At 40.9% G+C, this 9155-nt stretch overlaps 1 pseudogene; it reads right to left on the bottom strand.

Annotated features, from left to right (window-relative positions):
• Positions 1 to 2607: 2607 nt before the first annotated feature.
• LOC105036565 (uncharacterized) lies at positions 2608 to 4452 on the bottom strand (annotated as a pseudogene).
• Between the last annotated feature and the right edge of the window lie 4703 nt (positions 4453 to 9155).

The following is a 9155-nucleotide window of genomic DNA, read 5'->3' on the forward strand; positions in this document are numbered from 1 at the left end:
TGGTATCTGTTTTTGGTAACAATACAACTTGTCCATCATAACTTCTTGTATTCAACCCCAAGTGTATTAATATAAGATAACGAGTGCATAGATTTCTTATACATTAATTCCTGTCCTCCAAGCATGTTATTTTTGATATTATAGTGAAAGACATTCTTTTAGTGTCATACATTTTTTTGCTCCTAGATGGGTTAAGGCTAATTGCAGATAAAGCATTTTGTCCTCTGATAAATTATGCCAAGAGTATATGCATTTCTCTTGAAAATGGCCATCATTTCTGTTAACTAATTGTGCTAAAACAAAACTATAGTATCACAAAAATTCTTAGGAAATGCATCATATTTGTTATCTGATTGAGGCAAATATTTTTCCACTTTCATGACCTAAATGATCAATACACAAACTTTTCCTTTTCTATCTGAAAAGACATGATAAATACTTTAGTGAAGCTCTGTAAACTATCTTCCAAAACGGATTGTTTTCATTCTACTGGTAGATTTTGCAATCTTCATCAGTTATCATGTTGGTTCTAGGTTCTTACTACAAAAGTATATGTGCTATAGAAGATGGGCTATACCTTATCAATACTTTTTTGGGGAATTGACATCAGTTGTTGCCTGGAACATATGCATCGTGGGCCCATGGATTTTGGTCTTGGAATCCATGCAGAACCTGGGTTATAGTAATGTTGTTTTCGAACTGTAAATTAGGTTTTGGCTATGATTCATTCAGTACGGAACTATGGATTGATACACCTGCTTCTGCAATACCTTAGTAATGTACCCATGAATTTGGTAGGGAAGCAGGTAGTAAATGGGCCCAGTAAACAGCGAAATCATCTTTTAGTTATAGCCCATTACCATCACCTTTTTTGGTCCCAGCAAATAAATGGCATGAATTCCTGATGATGCAGAGGGACAAATTCATGACTTTGATTTTGTCAGTTAATCTGGATACATCTGTGAATAATAATTTATTTCATGCAATGACCAGCCTGAGTCATGATTCAAGTATGCCATGCAAACTGAATAATGAGGTTAGTGCTGAACTTTGTGGAAAATCTGAGTGGCATAGTACCATGAACTCTTTTTATGTTTTTTTCTTTCCATTTGATCTACATATCATTGCCACTATTAGTACTTAGTGAAGAAGAGTGGATGGGGAAGGGCTGTCAACTATCTGGTTTGAACAGGAGAGAAGCACATCCATGTAGTTGGACGTCAGATCATTTTGTTTTTGTTACACTTTCTGTTCATAATGTTGTTGTATTGCTCATGTCTGAATGCATAAATTGCTAATTATTCACATAGCCAATGAGGGTCATTGATTTTGTCCTGGAGCTTTGTAATATGCAATTCTCATGGGGCTTTCATTGGTCCCTGATGCAGAGACTATGTAATTAGCTTTTTCTTTATAATTGTTTCTTTATTATTTACTTTGAGCAGTGAAAGGCTAAGTGGATGATCATGTTTTCTTAAGAAGAATGTGCAACATTAGCTTTATAAGCTTCTGTTCTGTTTCATGGCAATTGAATAATCAAGGGACTTCTAGTTTGGAATTTGTATTATACTCATCTTTTGCTTAAATACTTTGAAATTATCTCTTAATGATTCTTTCAAAGTTTGTCAAACTTTTCAATATGTTTCATGCATTGGTTCGAAAGTAATTGCAAAAAGAGTAGCTTTATCATCTTATAATATTTACAATTATCCTATACAGACAGTTCCTTGGTTCTTCTGTGTATTAATTTTTATCTTCCATGTCCTGCCTTCGCATCAAAATACTGAACTTGCGCCATGTAAAGGTAATAAAGGTCAAGGTCATGTTTTTGGTTTCTTTGTTTATTATTAGTTCCATTTCTTTTTTCTTTTTAAAGAACAAATTCTTTCAGGTTGTTAAATTTCAGTCAAGTGCACCATCTTCATAAAGGGCTCTAGATTTTCCTCCAAGCAGAAGGCAATTTTTTTTTAATGTTTTTTTTTTGTGTGTCTGCCTTTTAAGTAGTTTTTGCTAGGTGTCCAGATAAAAAATAAAGCATCCATGTGGTGTCTTCTTATCTCAAGACACACAAAAGCCTGAAGCCTACATGATTTCAATGATGCTTAAAAATGAGTAGGTTGACATTTTCGTTATTGATGGTTTCTTAACTGAGGGTTAAGATTGCATTCCAGGATCATTTAGAAGCTTGGGAGAGGGGGACTGCCCAGATGTAGTAGCATCCAAGAGTCCTTAGTATTTAGGCAGTAATAGTTCAAACAGTTTTGGTTTCCTTTCAGTTTGGTCTTACAGATTTTAAGACTGGATGTTTTGTTCATAATATTTTAGCATTGATGTCAAGAAAGCAGTAGGCTACAGTCTTTTTTCTTGGAAAAGTAATAAAAAATAATTATTACAAAAGAAATTTACCAATCTACCTGAATCTCCGATCAGGATTTAGAGTTTATCAAATTTCAGTTATCTAGCAATCTGATGCATGATTTGGCTTTGTTAGCAATTGTTGATGCAACCAATGACTAAGAATGAGTGACACTAACAACTAACTTTTTATATCAAAAATAGGTATGGTAAAATAGGTGTGATAGCTTCACAATTTCTTTTTCATTTACTTCAGAGCTCAATCAGTTTTTAGTCAAGGGCCATGTATATCCTTTTCTCCTCAATGAAATCTACGTCCAGGAAGTTAGCAATGAAAGTTTAAAGTCTGTAAGCATCTTTGAAATTTTAAGGAAACTAAATGAAGCATTAACCATGTTTATCCCCCATTTTATCTTCTCTTTTATTCTGTCACTTGCGTTTGTTATGTTACAGGCTCCCCTCTCCATGACCGCATCCTTATCTTCTTTATGTTTTTCTGGGAACCAGATGTTCCATAATTACCACTCAGATATATATTGCTTCCATCAGCAAGCTTCTGTACTAGAGTAGGCTCAACCTTCTCTCCTTTCCAGTCGAACACATTGAATGCGAAGTTCCCCTGCCAATTTTTCTCTAAGGTCCATGGATTTTGACTGGAGGATGGCTGTTCTCTGAGTGAGGATACTGTAGCTTTATTGGTGCATTCACTAACCAATCAATGATGCATCTTAGTCTGTTACCGATGAGTTGTAGACCCATAGCGTCTGCATGAGCCAGGCCTCCGCATTCGATCTCAACAGTCTTAATTCTCTGGTATTGGTTTTGGTATTATTTAATTGGCAAATATTCAGGGTAATTCTCCCTTTTCTTCCGCTCCAGTAACCATCATTTCACATCTTCAGTGGTTTCACCCTGTTCATGCTTCTCAATTTGCCTCTCTTTCAAACTGAAATGGTTTTCACCTAATCTTTTATCTGAATGTGTGGGATCATCAGAGATCTTAGCAGGCATGGAACCATAGGATGAGCTAGTAATTTCTGCATGAATCTCCAATTCTGTACTGGATGTATCATGGAAAAACTGAGATGGCCGTCTTGCTGGGATGATTCTCACCACCCCAGTACTTGTGGCCATTGCTGATGCCTCTAAGATTACACTGCTGGATTTTTTGATAAAGAGACCTGAAAAACCAGATGGATTGTCTCCAAAGATCTTGAAGAAAGAATAGTTGCCCATGTCTTTTGGCCCAAGGCACTTGCATCCAGTACCAAATGCCAGCCATTTTCTCATGCAAGGCTCATCCATTTATAAGGATACCTGGTCTCTGTCATTGGAGACTCAAGTGGGAAGAGAACAAGCCTGTCTCCCTCTTCTCTCTCTTTGCAACCATCCTTTACAATTTTGCTGAGTGAATTCATAGACTCAACCAGGAGAAGCCGGCAGACATGAATCCGATTCCTCTCTTCAGGATACTTCTCCATCATTTCGCTCACCTCCTCATTCTCATGATCATATACTGTCAGGAGCCTTATTTTGGAGTGCCAGTAGCTTGGAAGCAGAAGGTCTATTGGCTATGTAAATGTATTCATCATCTGTTATATTGAGGAATCCCATTATTTTTCTCCGGATTGTTGGCTTCGGAGCTGTCTCTTGATACCCATATCACACCATATTTCAAGCTTGCTGGCTTGTAAGTGATATGAAAGAAAGTGGGAAGGGGGGAGTTGGAGAGGGTTGATTGATGGGTGGAATTGCACATGCGAGAAGAGACGGATCCCAGTGTAGTCGAGGCCGGTGAGATTGGAGAGATGGTAGCAAACGCTGTCCCTGATGCAATTTTCTTGTTCACTCTCAGCATGCTTTGGGAGGAAAAATCTTAGCGAAGGCAGGCATTCTTTGTTAGGCAGGGAAGGCCGGCATTCGTCATAAGTGAAGTGGGTTTTTGGGGGTGGAGATGCAGTGGCCACGGAAAAATCAAAGCATGAGGATGTGGTAGTGCTAGCGGTGCAATTCTTGGGTTTATTAGGCTCAGTGAAGGGGGAGGAAAAACAACCACATGCATTCGTGGTAGGCTTCTCTGATGAAGGTGGATGCAGGGATAGATGAGGATGATTACCATTCACCCTCTATTGCATGACATTTGGAGTACCTCTGGGTAATGTGCATCTCTGAGTGAATGCTGGATCATATCCTATGTGGCAAAGCATTGAGGAAGAGCTGTGTGGACTAAGTGGTTGGTGGGTCCAATTCCTTTGTACAACGTTTCATTTTCTTATCTTGTTGAATAGATCCATATCAAATGAGTATGATCCATCCATCGTACCAAAAAAAAAAAAAAACACACACATGTTCTTCCTTCAGAATTAGTTTTGTGCTATCAATTATAGTTTTTTTGCCCTTCACCTAATATTTTTGTTTTGAAAATGCTGCCCCAAGGAAAATAATTCTGTTCTAAATATAGAGACCATGCAATCAGAAAATCTCATGTAAATTAGAACACCAGATTTATATCATCGAAGGATGCGACATGACATCCACTCGAGATGGGCAAGATCTGGCAGTCCAACGTTGCCAGACAAGGTTTAAAGATTACGAAGATGGGCCAAAGCTTTGCTATTGATGACCACATAATAAAAGAGAGTTGCATCATATGTGGAGACCACTTCCTTTGGTGCCCTCGTCATGAAGGCACTGTGGGATTTTTAATTGATATGATCAGGCCGGCAAAAGGTTGCATTTGCGTAGAGGCAGGGAAGGGTCCAATCACTGCTTCATGAACCAAAGTAATGCTGCGCGGTCCTGCCCGTGGTACTGCTCGTTTTGTGTCACATTTGTGACCGGCTGTGTTGATTTGATAATCCCATCTGTCAAACTGAAGTTTTAAAGCCGCATTTTGTCGAGTATGCAAAGTTCACGCCTTGGATTTTCACCTGAGAGAGAAGTGTATACCTTTGCGTCCTCTGCTTTCCATCAAAGGCATGCCAAAGGAATGCACCTTCAATCCTACCCTCAAAGCCGAGAAAACTGAAGTACTTCCCCTTGAAACAAAGTTGGAGTACCCAAAACCTCACTAGTCTTGTTTTCAGTTGGGTTGATCAATTTGAAGACTAGGTACAAGTCTACTTAAATAAATGAATACTACATCAAAACGAATTTAACGACTTCATTGAAATTGACCTCACCTAAACCCACCACTTGACCGATGGGCTTTGGTTCAAATCTTAGACCAAAACCAGTTATTCTGAGCTTTGGTTCAAGCAATCAGACCTCTTTTTTAGTCCCACATCGGAGAGTTTGAAATTTTGATTATATATTTAAATTAAAGACAAGAACCGCGCAAATACTACAGTCTCAGGACAAAGTGAGCGGGCCTCTGGTCCTGGAAAGTCCCCGGGCCGTCCACCGCAGAGATGCGGCGCCCGGAAGGGTCGAACCCTTCGAGCTCGAGTGGGTCTCTTATCACCTATGGTGAGGGGCAGAGACATGTGTGGAGCCCTCAGAGGACCCCGGCTCGAAGGATCTATGGCCGAATCACAGTTATTCACTTGATTCAATCCAATCGGATTAACAGAACGGGGCTTACGATCCTGGGGCAAAAGTTTTTTTATTTGAAAGTAATCTCGATCTTATTATGATCTTACAATGGGTCCAGCTAATTAACGGTGAAATGTTGCATTTCAATGCCCCCAAGTAAATTTATGGCGTAATGTGCGAAAGAAATATTAATGTTTCTCGCATGGAAGACCTGATCTGAACCCCTCTATCTATACATGCACCACATCGTTTCCGTGTATGTGTCTCAAACCAGACCCCGGCTCGAAGGATCCATGGCCGAATCACAGTTATTCACTTGATTCAACCCAAGCGGATTAACAGAACGGGGCTTACGATCCTGGGGCAAAAATTTTTTTATTTGAAAGTAATCTCGATCTTATTATGATCTTACAATGGGTCCAGCTAATTAACGGTGAAACGTTGCATTTCAATGCCCCCAAGTAAATTTATGGCGTAATGTGCGAAAGAAATATTAATGTTTCTCGCATGGAAGACCTGATCTGAACCCCTCTATCTATACATGCACCACATCGTTTCCGTGTATGTCTCAAACCACTAGTGTACAAATAGTGAGGGGTTCCGTTTTGCTGGATTCTTTTGTCAGATGAGTATTAGATGCGCGCTGGTCATTTTTGCCTGATTTTCATGCATATTTGAACGCATACTTTGCTGCTGATTGTGTCTAGATTTTATTATGTAATCAGCATGCATAAGAACAGCTGATCCAGTGTATGAGAACTATTTTATATCTTGTTAAAGGGCTCTGATAGTCTCTCCATTATCTATGTACAGTTAACAGATTTGCGTTGGAACTATAGAAATTCACCATCGTTAATAAAAGCAGTGATTAGTTGATGGAAGACATCAACCACGCTGGGACTGAGAGCCATTAAAATAGAAATAGCCACCAGCAATGGGTCCGACTGGAGGCTTGAAGCATGTCAACTAATGCATGAGATGGTTTGTCGTTTAATTTCATATCTTTATAATTTTAATTACTAATACTTGTTTGGCTTAGAGGTAAGTTGTGCTGCTGGTAAAATCAAACAAACATAACCTCTACTTTGCTGGCTTGTGGTCAAAACCTAGCTGCATAATTCTCTCAATTGCAATTCAATCATGATTGGTTTTAGTCTGAATAGACCAGTGGATTGAACTTCTGATATAGGTGTCCTGAAAGTTTTATTACTGAATCCCATATCTTCTTCATTCAGAAGTGTTAGGGTAAATTCATCGACCCGACTTTGGTCTCCACGACTCCGACTGATCGATTCCGACTCGACAATAGCCGACGACCAACGTATGACTCCGACTCGGCAATAGCCGACTGATCGAACTGACGACTCCGACTCTTCATCAACCAATTGAATAAATATCACCGACTTATGGCCGGTGACCGATGATACGTGTCCCTACTACCGACATACAGTCGGCTAATCTGCTTAACATGTCTTAATCGTCACGAACGGTTACCGGCCACACATCACGGCGCCATAATTGAGAAACAATGACCACTATGCGATTATGGCCCGATGATTTAGCGCCATAAAATACGGGATCACATCCGACGATTATAAGAACCTTGTCTATAAAAGGAGGGTAAGAAAAAGAGGCTGGTAAGCCACTTCTGGTCAGAACTTGCTACTCTGAATATTGACATTTACTATTCACCAACTTCCCTCTCTAACTTAAGCATCGGAAGGTCCCCGCCGGACACAAATCCGGTCAGTGCGGACGTTGTCTTGTAGGTGTTTGTTCTAGACGACAGGGGACGGGAGTTAGTCGCAATAGATTGGCACGCCAGATAGGGAGAGAAAGAGACAATATTCACCATGACGAAAACTAGAGCCCAACATTCGACTGCAATCGGATCAGCGAGATATTTTTCCACTGGGAAGAGATTCCTCCCCCTCCTCTAGTAGTAGAGCCTAGTTCCTCACGTCATGTGATTACCACGGACGTCCAGATCGCTGCACTCATACATAGATGATGTTCTTATGGAAGTGGTCAGAAGCCTCCAGCAGTAGCAGACTTAGCCACCACAGCCACCGGCGGATCAACTGGTGGCACAATCGGTGCCATCCAGCATAGCTGCCGTCATCTACGGCGATCACAATCTCCTTCACCAGAGCGACCATCTCAGCTTTCTCATGGGACGAGCAGCGGCACTCTCGACACACCACCCACCATTCACGGCGTCCCTCTCCTTCTCAGTTGGATCGAGCAAGAAAGAAAAAAATCGCGAACACCGTCTGCTTTCCCTCTAACTCATCGGAAGGTTCCACCCCCGGAGTTTTCCAACGGCGACTTGATGATTACGAACATAAATTTCAAGAGATCAATCACCGACTTGCTCAGCTTCAAGTGAAAGGTCGGAAGTCCTCCAACGACTACGACTTCCACACCACCAGCCGCTTTCTCAGCAATCTTGGACTAACTGATCGCATCTCGATTCAAGATACCTCAGGTGGAGCCGTACGATGGATCCATCGATCCGATTGACCACCTTGAGAGCTATAAAGCTCTCATGATAATTCAGGGGGCCACCGATGCTTTTTTATGCATCGGCTTCTCGGTAACTCTTCGAAAAGCTGCTCGAACCTGGTACTCCAGGCTTCAGTCGGGAAGCATATATTTTTCAGACAGTTAGAACATTCTTTTGTGGCTCACTTCAGCACCAGTCGAAGGCCGTCACGCACTTCTGATAGTCTCTTCTCGATTAAATAAGGAGAGACTGAAATACTTCGAGATTTCGTGGCTCGCTTTAATAAGGCCACACTTGAGGTCAAAGACCTCAATGAAAATATGGCTATCTCGATCATGAAAAGAGGTTTAAGGAGATCTCGATTTACATATTCTTTGGATAAAACTCTCCCTCAATTTATGTTGAACTTTTAGAGCGCACATACAAATACATGTGCGCAGATGAAGGAGCTTCTGACCGGCACCAGACAGAAGCAAAAGTCAGAAGAAGAAGAAAGCAAAAAAAGGAAGGAGCTCCAGCCGAATCAAGTCGGCCACCATCTAATAAGCGGATTTCACCCCGACGATGGAGTCCAAGACCGAGTTACAGTAGGTATGACTCCTATACTCCTCTTTCCGCTCTTCGTGCATGATCTCATGGAGATCGAATGAATGAAATATCTATGACACCCCCATCAATGAAGGCATTACCGAGGAACCGCGATCGAAAAAATATTGTCAGTTCCATCATGATCACGGTCACGATACCGAACAATGTATTC

Source organism: Elaeis guineensis, chromosome 11 (assembly GCF_000442705.2).
Source record: "Elaeis guineensis isolate ETL-2024a chromosome 11, EG11, whole genome shotgun sequence".
Classification (NCBI taxonomy): domain Eukaryota; kingdom Viridiplantae; phylum Streptophyta; class Magnoliopsida; order Arecales; family Arecaceae; genus Elaeis; species Elaeis guineensis.